We start from the raw sequence: 22,116 nt of genomic DNA, 5'->3' as shown, positions 1-22,116 counted from the left end.
AGCGCTCCAAGATGGGAGGGGAACATGGGATACAATCGTTCATAAGGCCTTGGAGATTCTGAGTTATATACAGTAATAATAGCATTGTAGGCCTGATGACATTTCTGCTAATTCAAGTGCAATAACAGATAGTGCGGAAGCATGGGGGTGAGGAGAGGGGAGGTATATAATAACAACTGATGGTAAGGCAGTGCATGCCAAGCAGTGTGGATACGAGGGAAGGGGAGAGAGGTGGAATGCCGCAGACAGGAAGTGCGAGGGAAGGCAGAAAAAAGACAAGTGCGCATGGTCCAGGAAGGCTGGGGTAAGTGCAGAGGGTAAACTCATTGGGAAGTGCGTAGCCTAGTAAGAAGTGCTGGGGGGCCCAGAGGCTAGTGCAGGGACTGGTGTGGGTGCCTGAGACCTATAAGGTTTTGAGGTGAGCCAGGTGACTAGTCAGCTAGCTAAGCAGAAGGAGGAAGTAGGAGGTAGAGAGCGGAGGTTAGCAGGGGAGGGGTAGCGAGAAGGCAGAGGAGAAGAGGAAGTAATTCAGGAGTTTCCACAATTTAAGGAGATCCGGCTTGAGATGGAGAGAGGCAGGTATATTGTTCCAGAGGGTGGCTCCCGCAGCGGATAAGGATCTACCCCCAAGTCTCTGTTTAGAAAAACGTCTCACTCTCAGAGAGGTGGAGGAGGACGATCAGAGTGCTCTAGAGGGAGGGAATTTGGGAAAAGTGTGTTGTAGGTATTGTGGGCCTCGGCCCCAGAAAGCCTTGTGAACTATACAGAGGGTCTTGTACTTGATCCTTGCAGCCACGGGGATCCAGTGGAGATATTTCAGTGCCGGGGAGATGCAGTCTCTGGGCTTGAGGCCAAGGATAAGTCTTGCGGTTCTGTTCTGGATGTGTTGTAAAAGTCGGAGTGTAGAAGTAGGGAGATTGGGAAAGAGACTGTTACAGTAGTCAAGTCTAGAGAGAACCAGAGCTCTGGAGACAGTGAGTCTCAGGGGGAAAGTAAGAAATGGTAGGATACCTCAGAGGAGGTGCAGCTGGTAGTTAGATTTTTGGGACATGTCTGACATGTGAGGGGAGAAGGACAGAGTGGAGTCGAAGATGACCCCCAGATTTTTTGCCTCACTGGTGGGTGTGGCACAGGGCCAAGGGAGAAAAAGGAAACACAGATATCCTGACCAACAATGAACCAGAACTTTGAGGGACTGTTTTATTTTAATTAGTTTTCCCAAATAGATAGGGAGGACCCTGAGATTCGCTGTCCTCAGTAAACAAGAATGCAATGAAGACCCTTAGCCATGTACCTATTAATGATCCTAATTGATGGGATATTGCAGGTTTGGCAGTTTTAACAATGTCTTAATGTAATTTTCTTGTCATCAAGGAGTCATCAAGGAGGCCTGGTATATTGGGGCAAACAGATTCTCCGGCACAGGTCTCATGGTTCCAAAGGAAGCCCTGATCACTGAATCACAGATCTGCAGTGCATGGCCTTAGGGCATTTTGCAGCTGCTGAATCCAATGCAGCTCACATTTGACTCCTGAAATATCATTTCTTTTAGCTTTCAAAATGTCTGCCTTCTTTCATAAAAGTGCCTGCCTTATAGTTAAATGGCTCTGAATGATCTCAAGCCATCATTACTGTTGCACACTGCCTTCCTGTTAAGAGGTTATTTGTGTTCCCAGATCTATCTGGTTGGCCAACTTCCAGCCTATTTGCATTGACACTGTGACAAGTCTGGTCAATGTGTCCCTTCTCCCCAGAAGACAGCCACCTCCTGTGAGGGTGGAGAAGTAAGCCCACTCTGCAAGACACTCCCTAGGGGTCTTGCAACTGGGACCTCAATAGGAGTGACTCCCCTCTGGGGGACAAGGACTCCCAGTCTCATAAGGACCTCCCAGTCAGGAATACATTTTCTGCCTACATGGGGCTTGGAAAAACAGTTTTTACTCCTATTTTTACCCCACTAACTAGTGACATTCCTTCCATCTCTTTGGCATCAATCCTGGATTTCGTCTGAACGCCACAGTCAAAGAAGGACACACCTTTTTGTTTGTGATGAAGTACATAAAGCCAGGAGAAATTGTGAATGTAGAGGAAACTCCTATACAGGGAGGAGAGTGATTCCTACTCAGAGGCAAGCCTCTGTAGAGGAAGCGTCCTGGAGAGACACACCCATGCTCGACTGTGGAGCCTGCAGGAGCGGGGCGAGCGAGTCAAATGCTAGCCAGATTCTGGGAGGCTGGTGTCCTTTCTTACAAAGAAGCCAATGTCGGGGCAAGAGGCGGAAATGGAGAAGCACCTGTTTTCTCCGGTGGCATGACCACAGGGAAGCCGTGATGGGCCATGGGCCAAGTAACCAACACCAAGGCCAGATCGCTAGGGAGAACCCGGATCTCCAAGCTCGACAGCAGAAGGACATTAGCTGCAGAGACAAGCAGCAACAGAGAAGCAAAAGCTGCCATTGAGGGACTACCGCTGAGAGGTACAAACACTTTGAATCAAGGCTGGGAAAGCCGACGAGGTTACAGGAACCTGAGAAAACAGAGCAGGTAAGCGCCTCATGTGAATCAGAACAAGAGAGGTACCAACACTTCCAATCAAGGTTGGGAAGCTGTTGAGGTTACAGGAACTTGAGAAACCAAAGCGGGCAAGCGCCCCATATGAATCAAAACGAGAGCGTTATGAACATTTTTAATTATAGCTGGGAAAGCCGACAAGGTTACAGAACCCTGAGAAACCTGAACTGGCAGGCACCCTATGTGTATCAGATTGAAATAGAAATGAACACTTTGTATGCAGGCTGGGAAAGCCAACAAGGTTACGTGGCCCTGAGAAACACGAGTGGGTAAGCGCCCTATCTGAGTTATGTTGCTTAAGAGACAGCGAGTCTACCAAAGGCCTGTAGGACTTCAGAGAGTCCAAGAGCAATGACATTGTTAGAAAGAAAACTGTGTTAAAAGGGAATCTGGAGAGGTTCTGAGAAAAATAAATGTTGTGATCCCAAGTAAAAGGGAACCATATAGAGGAACCTTTCATCTGACCAGTAAAGTCTGAAAGAAGGTTGTGAGCTGTCTTATCATATTGACAAACTTGAATGTAATGACAAGCCATCCAAGTGATTGGGCCAGGCAGAAGCCTAAGATAGAAGACATTGCTCCAGCCTCTCTCTTTAGTTAAGGTTTCCAAGGTGGTAGGGCCAGATTATTTAGATAGGTTTTTGGACTAAGGACTGTTTTCTTTTGACAAGCACCATTGATTTTATTTCCTAGTTATGGAACTTCCCTCATAGAGATAGGACAAGCAAAGATTTATTTTTACTTTTAATAAAAACCCTTGAAATATGTCAGTCGTTGGTCTGAGTCCTTCTTCTGGCTAGAAACACTAGCACCATTTCTTAAAACTTTCATCAATGCATCTTTCAACGCAAACTCAGTCCCAACTAACCTAAAAGAAGCTTGGGTGCGCCCTCTTCTCAAAAACCCACTCTATATCCTGATAACGCCAACAACTATAGACCCATCACAACCGTTCCCTTCCTGCTCAAGATCTTCAACAAAGTTGCCTACACACAAATACAGCAATACCTGGAAGAAAACTGCATTCTAGGAAAAAGGCAATCGGGTTTCCGCCCGGGACATGGGACCGAATCGGCCCTACTAGATCTCAAAATCCAACTAAATGACATCATGGACAAAAGCAAACCTGCAATCCTGCTAGACCTATCTGCCGCCTTCGACCTGGTCAATCACGATATTTTAGGCACGCAACTCAAAAATGAAGCCCACTTCTCGCCAGAAGCCATCTCCTGGGTCAAATCATTCCTCGAGGGTTGACTTTTGAAAGTCTTTTCAGACTCTGCGAGCGCTACCCCCACCACTATCCACTGTGGCGTCCCACAAGGGTCCTGCACTGCACCCACCCTATACAACCTCTTCACCCTCCCACTGTTCAATGACTTGGACCGTCGTCATATAGCATACACCAATTATGCTGACGACACGCAAGTCCTGCTCCCTCTCACAGGGGTCTATGAACAAGACGCAGCGGCATTATCCAAGATCTATACAGCCATCCAAACCTGGATGGCAGCCAACGGCCTCTGCCTTAACGGGGACAAAACAGAGATCCTACTAGTTGGCACCAAAGAAATACTAAACAAACTCCCACCGCAGTACAAATCCTTTAACATAGATAACTCCACCATCACAGTCTCCACTGCAGTAAAAACGCTAGGAGTATACCTTGACTCCACTCTCTCCATGACATGGCAAGTCAATGCCATAGCTTCCTCTGCCGCACTCACCACTAAGATAATCAACGCTGTTAAACCCTTCCTATCCACTAAAAACTGCCTGGCCGTAGGAAGAGCCACAGTAGGTACCAAATTGGACTATTGCAATGCCTTCTTCCTGGGCACATCTGTACAAAACTTTAAAAAATGCAAGTCACACAAAACAATGCCCTAAGAGCAGCCCTAAGCATCCCCAAAAGGGAGCACATCTCCCAAGCCAGAAAAGAAGCCCACTGGTTACCAATAAAAGAACGGATACTATTCAAATCCATGGCTATCACCCACAGATGCCTTTCCGCAAAGGCTCCACCCTATATTTCCGAAAGAATCACCCTTAACACATCCACTAGACCCACTAGGTCACACATGACCAATCAGACCTACGTACTCACATTTAAAAGAAGCAAAGGCAGGGGGTCGAGCTTTCAATACCTAGCACCCAAAAATTGGAACGCACTCCCCACCGCGCTTAAGAAAGAGAACTCATACCATATCTTCCGCAGACTACTCAAAACTACGCTGTTTAACTAACTCCACCCACCTTACCTATCCTACTGTATTTTCACAACTGTATGTATATAAGCACAATTGTATGTATATATGCTAACATGTTCTGCATTGTTTTCTATAGATATAGCATGTATGCCTGTAACAAGTTAAGATTGCCTTCGCGCCACGATGCCCCTGGGCAGATGTGCGCTATACAAATCCAAATAAATAAAAAAAAAATTCAAAAAATAAATAAATAAACCACAGCACCTTCCCAGAAACACTGGGCGCAGTAAAAATCTTTGGTGACAAAACAAACTCTGTCCTATCTCTTCGTTCTCAGATCGTCAGTGTTTTTCATGCAGGCTTCTTTTACCTGTATCTTATCAAGAAAATGTTCAAATATATCTCCATTCCAGTGATAGTTACATTATTAATACAATAGCCTAAACAAGGTCGCACTAATGCAGCTCGCTGTATCTCAAACCAATGGTATCTGATCTCGGCTCAATAGCAGGTTCAGAACCCGGTGGCAAGTTTGCTACTGTGCCTGCGCACAAGTGGTTACACCTCTGCAGCCCTGTCGTCCCTGCATTGCTTCTCTGTAATGCATTTCTGTATCGATACTGGCAACAAGACTGATGCCAGTTTTGAAGGCCCACCCTTATGTATGTGTCCTGTGAGTTTGATGTCCCCTATCATGAAGATAATTTAAGTCAATGTCAAAATAACACCCTGGTAGGATTTTCTATCCACCAGTACTTTATTGTTCTGGGGTGATACATATAGAAATTAATCTGATAATATGTCACATGTCTAACATGAAGAATGAAAATGAATTTATCATGAGAATAGCTAGTGGGTTCCCCAACATGAAGCAGTGTCTAACTGGCAAAGTAGCTGATGAGAGGGGTAAGGGAGATGGAGATGTGGGGGAATGCAGTTATGAACAAAACACTGGAGAGTTTATTGTACTTTTCATGGGGGCACACAAAGCAGCACAATGTGCAAAGCATGTATGCCATGGCCTTTAGAAGTGCCCAATTATCCAGAAAGCTATCATAGTCATATTGATTAAGACCACAGTTCCAGATACAGAGAGAACTCTCAGTGTCACCTCTAATCTTGAAAGCCACTTATTCAAGAGCGGACAATGAAGACATATCCATCAACCTGGAATCAATACCAGGACTGGTTTGTGGTTTCCAATGTTTCAGCAGTCTTTTTTTGTTTTTGCTATCATGACTGCTCTATTGGTACTGTATTTCAGCTAAGGCGAAAGGTCTTTTATCATGTTGGATTGATTGAGGTTACTGTAATGTTGAACTAAATTGCATTCTACCTGTGGACTAATGGACACTGCAGCCCCTTCCAATCAGGTTTCTGCAGCTGTCACTAAACAGAAATGGCTCTCAATCAATCACATTGACAGCGTCCTCCTCTGTGTTCTTCACTGCAAACATTACGTGGTTTTATCAAAGTAAATTACTCTGTGGTAATTTACTTTGACAAAATTACTTTGTGGGGGTTGTAAATAAGCATGTTTATTTAAGGGTTAGGGTATATAGCAGGAGTAGTGGTGAGGGTGATAGGTCACGCCTTGAAACACCTGTGTATAGGCACGTTATAAATGCCATATCATATCATAGGGTTGGGGAGAGAGGGGTATGGGCAAACACCCCCATTAAAAATCAAAGCATCAAAGTGATTTTTTCAAAGTATATTGCAATGGAGTTATTAACTTCGATAACACCATGTAGAACCATGCAAACCCATCAATGCCCATCCCCCTTGAGCTCTCTGCTGCCTTTGACACTGACTACCAGCCCTTTATTCTCCCTACTCTGCCAACTCAGGCATCCACAATTCTGCCTTAGACTAACTGTCTCTCATCCATGTGTCCAGTCCTTTTCCATCTCCTGGAATACCTGTATAGCTAAACCCACCTCCTTTCCAGTGGGTGCTCCCTAAGGGTCTGCCCTTGGCCCATTTCACTTCATGCTCTACACCTCCTCCCGAGGCAAGCAAGTCTCTTCCTTTTGGTTAATGTTACCATCTACTTGATGATGACACCCACATTTTCTTTCTTTCCCTCTTTTCATCCCTGAACTATCCTCCTGGATATTCAATTGCCTCTGCGCCATCCACCACTGGAAAGAACTTAAGATGCCTGATGCTCACCTCTTTAAAGATCCCAATACCCCTCCTCCTCATGCCACTATCCTTTTGCCTGGATAGCCTCAGTCCATTTGTCATGGCTTGAAAATTTGACAGCAAACTAAAGCTTCAGCAATACATTACCACCACTGCAACTGCTGCTAAGTTTAACCGTCTGAATATTCACAAGATCTGTTCTCACCTCACTTACCCCTGCACTAAAATCTTGATCAGCCCTCTTGATTACAACCTCTTTGGTCTTGCGGTCTACTTAATTCTCCCCCTCAATATAATTCCCAATACAACCTTTCCTGCCGCTCTTCTACATCTTCCGACTAGCTTCATGTGAGCTGGCTATCTATATAACACAGATCCCGCTTCAGACTCTTCCTCCTGGTATTCCAGTCCTCTCCTGGGATAGCCATATCTTACCTGGCTAAATCAATCTCCTGTTACTCCCCTGCTTGTATCCCATGGTCTCAAGCCCATGTCAATATGACTGTTCCTCACACTCCCCTCTGCTGCTTCATGTTTCCTCTCCTTTGCCTAACTTGCACAACAGTGCTTCAAAACCCTTTTCGATGGCAGTTACAAACCAAGCCACTCTCAAAGCCTTCAAAACTGCTTTTAAAAACTCTGCTTACAGGGAATGAGCAATGGAAGCTTGCAGGGGAGGAATCTAACCCCTGCCCCCAGCACCCATCCTGCCTACATTGCAATTTTGAATTTTTCAAGTGCAAACACCCTTACTCGGTGTACATAGTATTATAATCTCGGAGGATAGCTTAGGGACAACGCGCTCGCCTTGACAACGTGGAGCAACACAGGTTCAATTCCCTGGGTCCGTGCTTAGAAACCTGTGGTTATTAAGTGCGTTAAAAATTATTAATTATAATTATAAGTACCAGTATATAATGTAGAAGCAGTTACGTTGTTTGTCTATTGTGTCTCCTATGTATGTTCAAACATGGTTCCTCCGCTAGTTTATTAACCTACTCAGTGCTTGTTGTAACCTTTGCTAAAGCTTTTTTTTCTTAGGATTGCGCCGCTCTACTGTTATTGTCCTTTGATGTAATGTTTATGATTGAAGCATTCACCCTCTTGATCAATAAATACAATTACAAAATATTCATGCTTTGGAGAGATATGCTTATGTATTCAGAATTAAGGGGGGCTTGCTTTAATCTCAGATCACCAGCCAATTATTATATGGCATGATCATTTGTGACTATGTATGGTCTGCTGTCTAGTAGAAGGCAATTTATTCAACACTAACACTGTTACAGAAGTGTCAACGAAAGCCTCACAGACTGCCCACCACTGAGCCAGTAGCAGAATCTTATGAAATTGTATTTAACTGTATGCAAATGTTCCCAGAACCGTACAGAATTCTCCCCTTTGGTCGATTTTTCATGAAAAATTTGGTTTTGCAAATTTTGTTTTTCTTCTGCCTATAGGCTCTCAAATCTCAAAATATAGCTGTGGTTCGAGCAGGTCTAGTTTAGACTTCAGAAGTTTGCTCCTGATAACTTCAGATTCAGGCAGAACAAAATCATTATGAAGGGAGCTAAAAGAGTGACTTTGATGGTTTTGAAGAAAATGTTGCTTTTTTTCTGACCTAGTTTGCAGGCCAGCTTTTGATCTGAAACTTTGAATAAGTATTTTTTTTCCAAACTGGTACACAACTGAGGTAAGGTTTTATATCATGGTTAGATCATGCCTGCTTAAATGACTGACAGGAACATCTAACAGAGTCTAACTCAAGGAATAATGAAGTCAATCGGTCTGAGTACAGTTCGATAAAAAAGACGTTGATTTGAACATTCATGTTTTGCTACTTACACCACATTGCTGTCTACAGTGTCTTCCTCCCAGAATTTCTGTTTCTGGATAGGGAAGAATGGTATTCTTTTAAATTTGGAAGGCCAAATCCTCCTACTTTTGTTGGAATTTTAAGAGTGTAATAACAGCTAGTTTTCTGCTGTACCAATGAACATCTAGTTTAATTTAGTTTCTTATAGAACCGGGCCTATACCAGAGCACATAAGCCTGCAACAGAAGGTTTCGGAGTCCCTCTACCGGCACAAGCACAGCCCATTGACCTGTTCTTGGGAGGATGGCCCCCAGTTGAGTCTCAACAACGCTTTAGCAAATAAGTCAGCAAACAGACACAGAATTCTTGGGGAGGGTTCCTTTTGATGGTTTCTACCCTTACCCAGCTGCTGAAGTTGACTTTCAGTCATCTGCGAATGTCTGAATCATTTTCTGCCACAGTCTGAGAAGACTAATGTAATGAGTGACTTTGGACAGAACCAAAACCAGGTATTTTGTTTTTTAATTCTCCCACCAACGGGGCCCTTGGCAGTCATCACCATCATTTCCCAGTGAATGGGACTCATTCCAAGTTTTGCAGTGCGGGTGTGCCAGTAAAAATGCCAGTAATTCCGTGACCAGCACTTTTACCATACCACAAAACTGTCAATCCCTTCCATGGAGTCCTATGGGACTACACAGAATGAGGATTTACCGCCCTTTCCACCACCTGTAATATCCTGGAAATTCCAATATATTAGGCGGCAGAAATGGTAGGCCTGTGGGGGGCATTCAAAGGCCCCAAATTGAAGTCCCTTTCACATGAAAAGCAGGTTGTTTTTCAGCACTGGCACAAAAACCTCTTTGCTTGTGGCTGTAAATGAAAACTGAAGGTTCCTTTCACCTGAAAAGCAGGATTTTTAAACACTGACCCCCAAAAAACGTCTTGACATGTGTATTTGCAGTTTAAATGGGAAAAATGTACCACTGCTAACAGGAAAAATGTCAGGGAAAAAGACATGGTGCGTGTTGACAAAAAGTAATGTATATTATGTTTCGCATACAAAATACCAGTGATATTTGAAAAGCCACTTTGTTTTCCATGGGAGAAGTTCTGTAGGCCAGAAGCAACCCCTTTTGCTGGCTGTCACAAAGAACTTCAACACTGCAAGACTGGCATCCTAGTGTTTACAACTGCAATAAAATATGCCTTCCTGAAAAGTGTTGTCCCTGAAGGCTGGGCTGTCTGTAGGACCATTTCGCCTGGCTGATGCATGACCACAATGTAGACATTAGGTGAGAAGAGGGGAGCTATGTTGACAATTCAATAAGGAGACTTAAACTCCAACTTCAAATAGGTAACCCACTTCAAAGAGACTGATAAAGAAAAAAACTCTGGTTACAGGCGAGCCCAGTGAGACAATGTGGCCTGAAGGAAAGAGAATTGTCACTTGTCTCACATGAAGATTTACTATTAATTTAAAAGGACTATTATCCTTTAGCTTTTTTCCCAGCAATCATAAGGTGGATTTTCTACATTTATGTACCATTTTTTAGGTAATTTCCAGGCAATTTTGGAGATATAAAATTCATGTAGCTATAAGTTAGACACTGTAATGGCCAGTTAAAGTAAGTTCCTGGCTGATCAGAAAATGTCCCAAATGTAAGAGTTGGCGAACTGGTGAAGTGTAAAATTAGGAATATGGGTAGGAAATTACGGTTCCATGTAATAATGTCCCCTCAAAAATATCTCCATGCAAAGATATCGCCAAAAAATTGCCGTTTTTAGTGGGAACATTATTGCATGGAACATGCGGGGGACACCCCCGCAACCCCCAAACCCTTTTTTTTTTCTTTTTTTTTGGCTACCCCCCCTGTCCCTACATATATGGTCACTCATATTATATCGCCACGACCTTTTCCCAGCGATATTATATACGGCGACCATATATATGGGGATAATATTACCTGATACAGAAATTACATGTTTATAACTATTACGATTTCTGTGAAAACAACAGAAAATTGCCACATGTTTGTGCAAAATGGGGCAGACCTGGCTGTCGTCTTATTGAATTCCCCATGATTAACTGAAAAGGAAAATAAATATGTTATGGCAGTTATTAGTAAAACTATGAAGTTTTGCCACATAACTAGATCATGCAAAAAATGAGACATGAGAACAATGGGGCTTGCAAATTAAGCTGCCATATGTCTCCTCCAGACCCCTAAACCAATCCTGACTGCAAGGCTGGATTTGGGGAGGAGAGAGAAGGGTATCTGTCCAATCCTATTTGTGTGACCTGTTGCAGGTTACTCCCCAAGATTGTACAATTGGTGGTGTCATCGTTGCTATGTAAGAGGGACATCTTTTCGCACCTAGAAATACTTGTGTACAGGCACGTTATACTGCCACATCATATCATATTAGGAGGAAGGGAGAGGGCTGCTGAAATTTACCATCAAAAGAGTGCTGCTGCAACTTACAATCTGACAGCTGCAAGGAAACACCAGAGGAGATTGCTGAGAGTGCATCTGTGTTTGAGCTGGCTATTTCTAGGAAGGCCTAAAAGCTGACTGGTGCCTGTGGTGAGAGCGTGAGGCCATCCTTGAGAGTGGAGTGACCAGACCCCTGCCCTATCTTTTCCAGAGTGTCCTGAAACTCAGCTGCCATTCCTGAACGTTAAACAGAGGCTTTCAATGTAAGTAGAACTGAGCCCTCGGAAACCAAAAGGTGGGGGAGTCTGCTTGCCTTAAATCCTTTACCTTTATAGTGGGCAGGGGGGTGAACAGGCCTTTAAGTGGAGGGGTGTCTAAAATCCTAAATGCTCAAATCATTCCAATTTTTCTGTCCGACTTTCCCAATACAGGCCTAAGCAGGGGGGTCTGAAAAACAAATCGCTAAATCATCCTGTGTTTATTTTAAACCAAAAGTGTGGGTGAAATCATAACTGCCATATGTATTGGTGCCAATCTTGAAATCCTACTGCTAGCCATTTAAGCCTGCAGGAAAATCTAAATTGCACAGCACTACTTCTATAATTGCTTCAGATATTGATAAGTTTAATTATTTTTTAAAGTGAAATGTGTAAAAAGTAAAGAATTGTGATTTTTGTTTTGTTTGAACTGATTTGTGTAATTGAGTAAGAAGTTGTTAATGGTGACCCACAAAGAAGCTGGTGTATGTAGTACAGTGTGATTTCTATAACTTTTAATTTAAATAAATACAAATATATTTCCAGTACACCTGGCTCTTGGCTCATTGGTAGCTCAGGGGGGAGAGATCAAAGGGGCATGATAAGCCGTAGGTGCTCCCTCTTACTTAGGTCACATGCACCCTTACGCATTCTAGGTCGTGTGAGCTCTCTCTCTACTTGGCTGCGTGCACCACTCCTTCTCCCAGCCACTGCGCTCCCTGCATTTCCCACTGGCCTTTCCCTCCCCTCTTCTTAGCTCTCTCTCCTGACATTTTTGTGTATTGTTTTTGACGTTTTGTTCTCCAGGGTTGTTTGCTTACATTGCATGGCCTGCAATCCTGCTGTGTTCTTTCTTTACTTCTAGGTTCCTGTTGTGATTGTTCTGTTCCTGTCGTTTTGGTTCTCCATGGTTGTTTGATTACATTTTACTGCCTTTATTCCTTCTGTGTTCACTCTACTACTAGGTTCCTTTAGTGATTGTTCTGTTCCTGTAGAGTTTGTTTCTCCAGGGTTGTTTGCTTTACTTGTACTGCCTTCATCCCTGCTGTGTTCATTCCTTACTTCTAGGTTCCTCTGGTGACTGTCTTGTCTATGCACTGCATCTGATTTTCTGCCCATTGTCCTGTCCTCTGTATGCCCCCCTAGTGCTCCCCCCTCCCTGCATGGGCTCCCCCTCCCTCTCTTCATCTCTGCACCCTCTATGGTGCTCTCTGTCTCACCCATCTTCTCTAACTGCTTTTCTATTGATTATCCTATCCCTCCCACTAAGTCTGGCAGGAAGAATCTCGAAAGGGACATCCTGGTCTCCAACTCAGGCCTACATATCGCTGATACCTACACCAGTGCTTCCTCCAGACAGACCCTTACCAACATCCTCTTTGTCGTTCCCTCTCCAGGCCTACGGACCCCCCATATGGCCTCTGTTCTCTCTCCTTTTTCTTCTTTGCCCATTAATCCCTCTTGGCCCCCTTCGACTCCTCCAAGACCATCATTAATGTTTACCTAAATGGCACCATCTTAGTACAAGGCCCTCAGGCCAACCTCTTTGATAGACACTTCCTACGCCTTTTCAACTTCCTTCCTTCTCCTGCTGTTCCTTCTTTCCCCTCTGGCACCTCCATCCTCTGCCACCTCTACGGCTGCCTCTGCTGCTTCTCCAGCCACCCTGTTGCCTCTTTCCTCTGCACCCATCTGCTCCTCTGCCACTGCCATCCTCTGCCACCTCTACGGCTGCCTCTGCTGCTTCTCCAGGCCACCCTGTAGCCTCCTTCCTCTGCCACCCCTCTGGCACTCACCTCCTCCACCCTGGATACCTTTCTTTCTCCTACTTCCTCCTCTGCCCATCCTCGGTACCTGCAACTCTTCCGCAGGCCATACCTCTGACCTGTACCCCTCCACGGAAGTCCTTCAAAGGGGGGCAATCTGCTCCACATTGCTACTCACAACTCTCGCTCAGTTGTCAAACACTCCTCTGACATCTGCCATCTCCTGGAAGAACTCAATTTGGATGTACTCATTCTGACCGAGACTTGGTTCACAGCCAGCTCTGTCACAAGCTTTGACACGCTCCTTGCTGATGGCTGCAAGATCCTCTCTGAACCCAGCACCCAGAAGCAACCGGCCTGTTGGGAGTGTAGCATTGATCTTCCTGGAGTGGATCCCTGCTTCTATCATTCCTATGCAGGACTACTCCTTCTTTAAATGCCTGGTCTGGAGGCTCTCTATCTCTCATGGCCTTTCTCTCACTGTGGCCACTATCTACAGACCGCCTGGCCAGGTCGCCCCCTTCCTCTCTGAGTGGGCTGACCTGTCCTCCTCTCTCTTCGCCTCTACCTCTCAACATCTCCTCCTCAGAGACCTTAACATCCATCTGGATGCTACCTGCCTTTCTTCAGGTCTCTTTCACAACCTCTGCGACTTGGTCTCTCTCTCTCTATTCTTCCCTCTGGCCCGACTCACTATTCAGGGCACACCCTGGATGTTCTCATATTCTCAGACCTCTCCCTCTCTAACTCTCTCACCACTCCTCTCTCCTGGAGTGATCACTTTCTCCTGTCCTCCCACCTCTCTCTCTCTACCCCTCAGGCCAAGCCGGCTTCAGCACTGCCACCTACCTTCTCAGTCATCCGACCCATGAAGTGTGTGTCAGCTGAGGCATTTGCCGCTACTTTCTCTCCTCCTTCTGAAACTTTGACTGACACACACCCTGACACAGCCCTAGCTAACCTTCATCTTTATATCTCTAACACTCTTGATGTACTTGCCCCTGTCATAAGGATCTACTTGAAGCCCAAATCCAAGTGCAACTCTTGGTACGAATCCGACCTCGTCACCTTCAACCGCAAGTGCAGTGTGGCTGAGAGAAAGTCGAGGTCATCAGGTGCACCCTCTGAGAAACTGGTCTGCCGCCTGCTCCGAAGGCAATAAAGACTCTCTGTCCTTGCCAAGAAGAGAGCCCACATCCAAGCATGCATCTCTAACAACTTGGTTGAACTCTTCAAAATCTGCAAGGAGCTGGCCAACCCTGTTGCAGTTTCTACTTCTGTTCCCTCCCAGTCCTTCTGTACGGCCTTGGCTTTTCATTTCATCACTAAAACACAGGACATCCTGTCCACCCTCTCTTCCTCCTCCTCCTCATCCTCCTCCACTCCTGGCCCGCCTGTGGCTGTCTCTCCTCCTCCCCTTTCTTCCTTTTCCTTGCTCACCCCAGACAATGTTTCTAGACAAGTCCGATCAATAAAAGTCTCATCAAGGCAGGTTCTCCCGTGTTCATCCAGAACCATCAAGGACCACGTTGACACCCTTGCCCAAGCTTTGGCCAATTTCTGCAATCACTCCTTTGCCATTGGAACCTTCCCCTCCCCCCTTAAGCACTCCCTTGTGCACCCCCTGCTAAAGAAGCCCCCTGCCGATCCTTCATCTCCGGCTAACTATCGCCCGATCTCCATCACTCCTTTACTTGGCAAACTCTTGGAAAAGCTGGCCATCTCCCAGCTTAATCTGTACACTGAATCTGTTGCTTGTCTCCACGACCACCAGTCCGGCTTCAGAGCTGCCAGTAGCATAGAAACTGCTTTCATGAACACCCATGAAGACCTGCTTTCTAACCTTGATTCTAACCTTCCTTCTGTCCTCATTCTCCTCGATCTTTCTTCTGCCTTTGATATGGTCAACCATGCCATCCTGCTCAATCGCCTCTGTGATAACCTGGTTATTACTAATCAGGCCCTAGCCTGGCTGACCTCCTTTCTCACTGACCGACCGTCTCAGGTCCAACTGGGGTCTTTCATCTCCTCTATCTCGATCTCTATCTGTACTTGTGGTGTTCCCCAGGGGTCTAACCTCTCTCCCTGGCTGTTCAACCAATACCTGGCACCTCTTGCCCACCGTATCGGTTCCTTCTGCTCCAACTTTCATGGTTATATGGATGACACCCAGCTCTCCTTCAGGCTCCCCTCAGCCACCTCCTCTCCTTCTCTCATTCCAGATTGTCTGACCGTAATTCTGGAATGGTGTGCCGCCAATGATCTCTGCCTTGATGCCAGAAAGATTGAAATCCTCCTCATCGGAACACCAACTCCCTCCTTTCCTCTCTCTCTCCAGCTGCTCACTCTGGGCCCTGTTCTTGCTCCTACCTGTGAGGCTAAGAACCGTGGCGTCATCTTCAATTCCACCCTCGACTTCTCTCCTCACGTCTCTGTCGTCTCTAAGAAGTCAAACTATCAGCTGCACCTCCTCAGAGCTATTCTTCCTTTCCTCACTTTCTCCCAGACGCTCACTGTCTCCAGACTTCTGGTCCTCTGTAGGCTGGACTACTGCGCAGCCTCTTTCTAAATCTTCCTGCCTCTACTCTCTGTCCTCTACAATTCACCCAGAACAAGACTGCAAGACTTGTTCTTGGCCTCAAGCCCAGCGATCGTATCTCTCCAGCTCTGAAATCTCTTAATGAGCTCTATGTGGCGGCAAGGATCAAGTTCAAGTCCCTCTGCATTGTCCACAAGGCTTTCAGGAGCCTGGGACTGAACTACCTCCAACTCTGTTTTCCTAAACATCTACCTTCTCGAGCTCTGTGTCTCATCCACCTCCAACTCTCTGAGGGTCAGTCGCTTTTACAAGCAGAGAGTTGGGGACAGATCTCTATCTTCGGCTGGGGCCTCCATCTGGAATATCCTCCCTGCCTCTCTCAAACTTGAGCTGAACTACCTCCGGTTACAGAAGCAACTCAAGACCTTCCTCTTCGCTTCTGGTTTCTCTCTTCCTCTCCCCGGCTGATGTCCTGACTGCTCCACGCACTCCTCACCTGGCTACCCTCTGAACTTGGGCCCAGTCTCCTGGATGTCCAGTTGCACTTCATACTGCCACCTGGCTCCCCTAGCATGTGTGGTCTGTATCTGGAACCCTACTATCCCTTTTCTCTGCACTTATGCCCCACCCACTGGCTGCACTTTTTGAGTTACCTGCACTGAGCCACACGTTAACTGCACTTTCGAGTTACCTGCACTCCCTCCACCCCTCGGCACTTCACCCCTTCCACTTCCCTGCACTTACACGATTTGAATGACACAGGGCCTAGTAAGATTGTTGCTTTGTCCTCCCTATGTTCCCCCTCTTTGTCTTGTCGCGCATAGAAACACTTGTGTACAGGCGTGTTACAAATGCCATATCATATCACATATCATGATATGCATCTGAAGCAGAGCTGAATAAAAAGAATCAGTTAACAGTTTGTTGCATGACACCTTGAGTGGGGAGGGAACGAACTCCCCGTCTTGAGGGTGGCCTCTCAATAAACAGTTGCAGGTCAGTTTGCCGGTATTGCATCGGAATTACCGGCGGGATGCCGGTAAATTTATGAGGCCCATTGCCTTTTTAGTTTCATATGGCAACTGCAAATTTAATTTAATCAGAATTAGAATTTTGACACTAGAAAACTATTCTTGAGGAGGAACAATGGCACAAGAGGTCAGGAGATGGGGTTGTTTTGCTGTACAAACTCCCATCAGACTGTCCTGTTCCAATGTGGAATGTGCATATTTCACTTCTATCATGTCTGTTACTTAAGAACCCTACCTCCTCACAAACGTCTGTTAGTTTGTCATATAACTCACCTTGCTTGTTCCTTCAATCTCAGGCCTGGTAATCTCCTCGAGTTCTGTCCATGCCCTGCAGCTGGATCTCACCTACCCTGAGTTTTCTGAAGACCGCCCCACCCTTGCCCAGTTCTGTCCACCTACCGCGTCCCCGCCCTTGTCTACTCCTGACATTAAGGGCCAAGGCCCCTGTGTCAATGGAGTTTATTTTGTACCTGTACTCTTTTTGCATAACCAGTCACAGACCTCTCTGCATAGTGACACACTAGGCTGCATTGTGCGCCTTTCGCTTAAGTGTGAACTCAAACGCATCATAAGCATGCCTACAAGACCTACAAAGCTCCCTAAGATCATTTTTAAATCAATCTTAAAATGCATAAATCCAAAAAGTCTACATTCTTGAGGGATTATTTTTTGCTGGGTGGGTTATATGAGTTAATTAAACCTTGCAATTAAAATGTCTTAATTTATCTAATATTAATATTAGTGCCTCGGGCCACTTGGCACTGCCTTTGGAGCACGTACACCGCATTAAATATTTTGAGTTGCTGAAATAACAACATAAATATGAGGACATAAATCAACTTTTATTCATATGCTGTTTAGCGCAACAACATGATGAACACGTGCCTAGCTGCTATTTGTGTATGCGTTCTTCACAACAATATGGGGCTTTGTTCAGTGAGGCTGCCTCCCGACTGCCACCAAAAACACCCCCTATGCCCCCTCCGACTCCTACATTTTTCTCTGTGGCTAATGTTTTTGAACATACTGGCAGAACTGTCTATCAAAAAGCCTCCTAAGGGAACAGCAAGAAAGTTTGTGTAACAATTTGGTCACAGGTGGACACGTTTTTACAAAGTGTCTCTCAACGTTGCCAACTTGTACGATGGGCATTTTATGCAAAGAGAAAAGTTTGCCTATTTTCATGTGTTGAAGAAAGTAGATGTTTCTGGTGAGCTCTTTCCGGGAAAGAGAGTGCCATTCCAGAGGAAGTAAGAGTTCAGGAACTTTGAGAAACCCCCAAACCTCCAGTTAATAATGTAAAAATATCCTGCATTACAGAAACCATGCGCCAGCGCAATGCAGTTTTTTCACCAGCGCAAAAATATTTTTGCACTACTGGAATCTTTTTGCACGGATGTACAGATTGCACTCCGGTGGCACCATTTTCTTAATATAGGTTCAGGGCGATGACATTTGTGCAAACAATCGGGTCCTCAAAGTTATAAATACATTCGTATGAAAGCCAAAGGCGAATGACAAAATAGGCTGCCCGGTAAGTGCTGAGAGCAGAACTTGAAAAAGTGCCCGATGCACTCGAAACATCTCAAGATGCGTGTGTCTCCTCTTAAAAGCACTCGTTGTCAATGTTCGATCTGTTAAAAAAGAAACAACATTAAAACAACAATCTATTTCTTGAAGATATGTGCGTTGAAAGGAGCTGGCAACAAGAATATGTTTCCACCAACTGCCACTGCCTTAACTGTTTGGCCTACCTTTACCTGCAAGCCTTTGAAACAGGTTTTTCAAGCCTTGCCTGGAGGCTCTCTCGTTCAGGGAAGTGCTCCAGCTCCGACCTAGAGTCTCCCTTTACAACATCCTCCTCCTCTGCGGCAGTGTTGCCAACTCCTCAGTGAAGAAAGTAGCTATTGGCTCCCCTAGAAGTCGCCAGAAGTAGCTAGATGACGTCACTGCCTAATTTGCATAATTACCTCCACTTTCCCCCTGCAATTTATGGCTTTTACTGTGGGCCCCTCTCCTTTTAACACCTCCCTTTTAAGTTATCAGTGTGTTTTTGGATTACTCCCGTTAGAAAACGGGCGAATGACCACACTTTTTTCAATTGTTTTGGAAACTTGCATAAATGAGCAAGTCTCCAAACCAACTGAAAAAAGTAGCTAGATTTCTCGCTAGCCGCTTTTCAATGAAAAAGTCGCTAGGGGGGCGTACTTTCTCGCTAAATATAGCGAGAAAGTCGCTAAATTGGCAACACTGCTCGGCGGTCAGGAGATTCCACTGACGCATGGCAGCCCATTCAGCCAACCGCCTCCCTCATTGCCTCACTGCCTGGAATCCTGGGTACCACGTCCCACACTCGCTCTCTCGCACAACTCTCGACTTTCCTCTCAGTAATTTAGGGAACTCTTTCACGCAGAAGATATCTATCACTCACTGTGCCTTGTTGTTGTAAATAATATGAATACCCCCAACCGCCAGCATCACATGCCTAAAATGGAGCGCATTCTTCTCCATGGTGTAACGTAAATGAAAGGCGTAAAAGCCTTACTCTTGACACTCATGCCACGCCACATTTTCATTCATTTGTATGGTGGACTGGCGGGGCGGATCATAACTTTACGATTCAGCTGCCCGTCTTCTCCGCAATACAAATACTACAGCATTTGCGACAGCATGCATTGTCATGGTGCTCGTCTGCTTTGTACACCAGCAAAAAGCAGGCGGGCTCCATAGGAATTCCTTTGCACTGCAGTGCAAAAGGAGGGCCTACAAACATATTGGCTGCCTTTTTCTATTCCCCTTTTACACTCTGCCGTGAAAATAAGGACAATTCGGTGGCGGAGAACTGTTCACGCAAAAGTGCAAACGTATCAGGACCCCACCAACCAAATTACGGGGAACTCCAATATTAACCCCAATGCGTTTTGCATTTTGCCCCTCCTGCATTGGATGGTTTATAGATTCAAATTCCTGATAGGATAATTATTCATCATCGGGGGAGAGTCTCTGAGCAGCTTTGAACCAGAGAACCCCATTGAGACAAAAAGCTCAACTATCACCCCCTGATATCTTCAACGAGGCTATACAAACTCTTCTCTTCCATCCCAATATCCGGAAGTGCAGCCTGCTTTCTTATTTGCCCATCTATCTTTCTTTTACTTAATCCTCCTGGAGGGGGGGGCACTGGAAGCTGGCATGGATATGTACCCATTTCCAAATTTCCAGGCATAAATTTTCTCGCTGATTAATTCAGTTTGTTTCAGTGGGCCTCATTACGACCCAGGCGGTAAGTTACCGCCTGGGTCGTACCTTTACCACCATGGCGTAAACTACGTTTACGCCATGGTGGTTGGCGGACTTACCGCCCCATTCCGAGGTTGGCGGGGCATAATGGGAGTGGGGAAGGCGTTAATTACGCCACCGTAAATTACGGTGGCGTAATTAACAACATGGTCCCTTAGCGCCATGGATTTTAACACCTGCTAAAAGCAGGTGTTAAATCCGCCATGGCGCTAAGGGACCTCGGAATCAGGCGGTAAGGGTCGGCGCTGTTTACACTGCCGTAAACCCCTTACCGCCTGGGTCGTAAGTATCTTTTATATTTTAATCCATCCCTGCCTAAGTCACAAGAACTTAAACTTGTTCTAGTTTTACAATGTGCTTTGCATTTTTATTTATGTTTTGAAAATGTTTTCTTTTGTTTTGTTACATCGTTCTATGGTACTGCAAATGCTTCCAGTAAATGGTGATGGCCTGCAATAATTATAACGAGTGCATGTTTTGATAGATGGACAATCACATTTCCAAAAGGTGGCTGGTGTAACCCCTTATTTTTACCGTGTGTGAACTGGAACCTGATTGGGTCCTTTACCAGAGGCACCACCAGGTGGTGGCCAAGGAAGGCCACGGCCTCCCTTATAAAAATGCTGGCCGCCACACAGGCCTGCCTGCCTCTTAGAGTCAATGAGGGCCCGCCACCCCATGGTTTCCTGTGACCTTATCATTGCACCCCTATGAAATATGTTTGGGCGTGCGCCACTACCCTTCACTTGCTGTTTGGGGGACCCTCGTCTCCGTATTCATCAAGTGTATGCTGAGTCTTTGGAACAGCGAACAATTGATTAGATTAAATGGCATACCCACATGCACCTTTATTAGGGGACAAAGAGATTATTTTGTACAAATATAATACAACTCAAACTTGGAATGCGAAAAACAATACAAGCATGGACAGCAATTATAACACTCTTTACATAAGTTCTCGGAGCACTAGAATAAAATGGGCAACATAAAAAATTCTAACGTAATGTCTTAAAAATAAAGATCCATAGAAGCGATGTTGCACCTTACATGTATCCGACATGCTAGTAAGCAATCACTACCTAAGACAATTTCAAGTGAAATGTTTCTAATTTCTTTCAAAAAGACACATGGATTTAAGACAAACATATATAAATATACTAAAATAGACAGTGTAATTTAAATAAAGTACATAATAGCACTCTATTAAGTATGTTATGCAATTCATTTAAATTACCCTAATCTCTATTAGTATCTTTATTTTTTTTATTAAAGCAATGTGAAAAGAAAAAAAGAAAATAGAAAGATTTAAATGTAAATTGCCTTAAGCAGTGATTGCTTACTATATAGCAGTGCTATCAGACACATGTGCAAAATCGCCTCATTAGTTTTTTTTAATGAGATGCCACAGAATATGATGTTTCTTAATCAGGTGATGGCCAATAGCTTCTACACACTAGTGTTGATGCCTGTGTTTATTGGATGAGGGAACTGAGCAAGGCAGGACACTTAGTAGCGAATAACACAGCAACAAAGGGATGAACATATTGCCTAAACTGGAGCCCTTGTGCAGATATGATAGAAAGGTACGCTTCAAATACTAGTGCCATACTTGAATACTGCTACTTTGGGGTTTCTCCACATTTGAGTTCTGCTACTGTGAGGTTTTCACCACACTTGAGTCTTCCTACTATGAGGTTTCACCACATTTGCGTTATGTTACTGTGGGGTTTTTCCGCATTTAAGTCTTGCTGCTGTGTGGTCTCACCACTCTTGGATTTTGCGCCTGTCGGTTTTTGCCAATTTGAATCCTGCTACTGTGGGGTTTCAGCACATTTGCATTCTGCCACTGTGAGGTTTCACCACATTTGAATTTGCCATTGTGAATTTTCGTAGTATTTGACTTTGCTACTGTGGGATTTTGGTACTTTTGCATTCTGCTGATGTGAGTTTCTGCCACATTTGAATTCTGCTGTTGTGGGGCTAACCACATTTAAATTGTGCTACTGTGGGGTTTAAACGCATTCAATTTTGCCACTGTGAG

The sequence above is a fragment of the Ambystoma mexicanum genome, chromosome 10 (genome assembly GCF_040938575.1).
Source record: "Ambystoma mexicanum isolate Mex_15411 chromosome 10, UKY_AmexF1_1, whole genome shotgun sequence".
Classification (NCBI taxonomy): Eukaryota; Metazoa; Chordata; class Amphibia; order Caudata; family Ambystomatidae; genus Ambystoma; species Ambystoma mexicanum.
Note: the sequence above shows the minus strand (reverse complement) of the source record.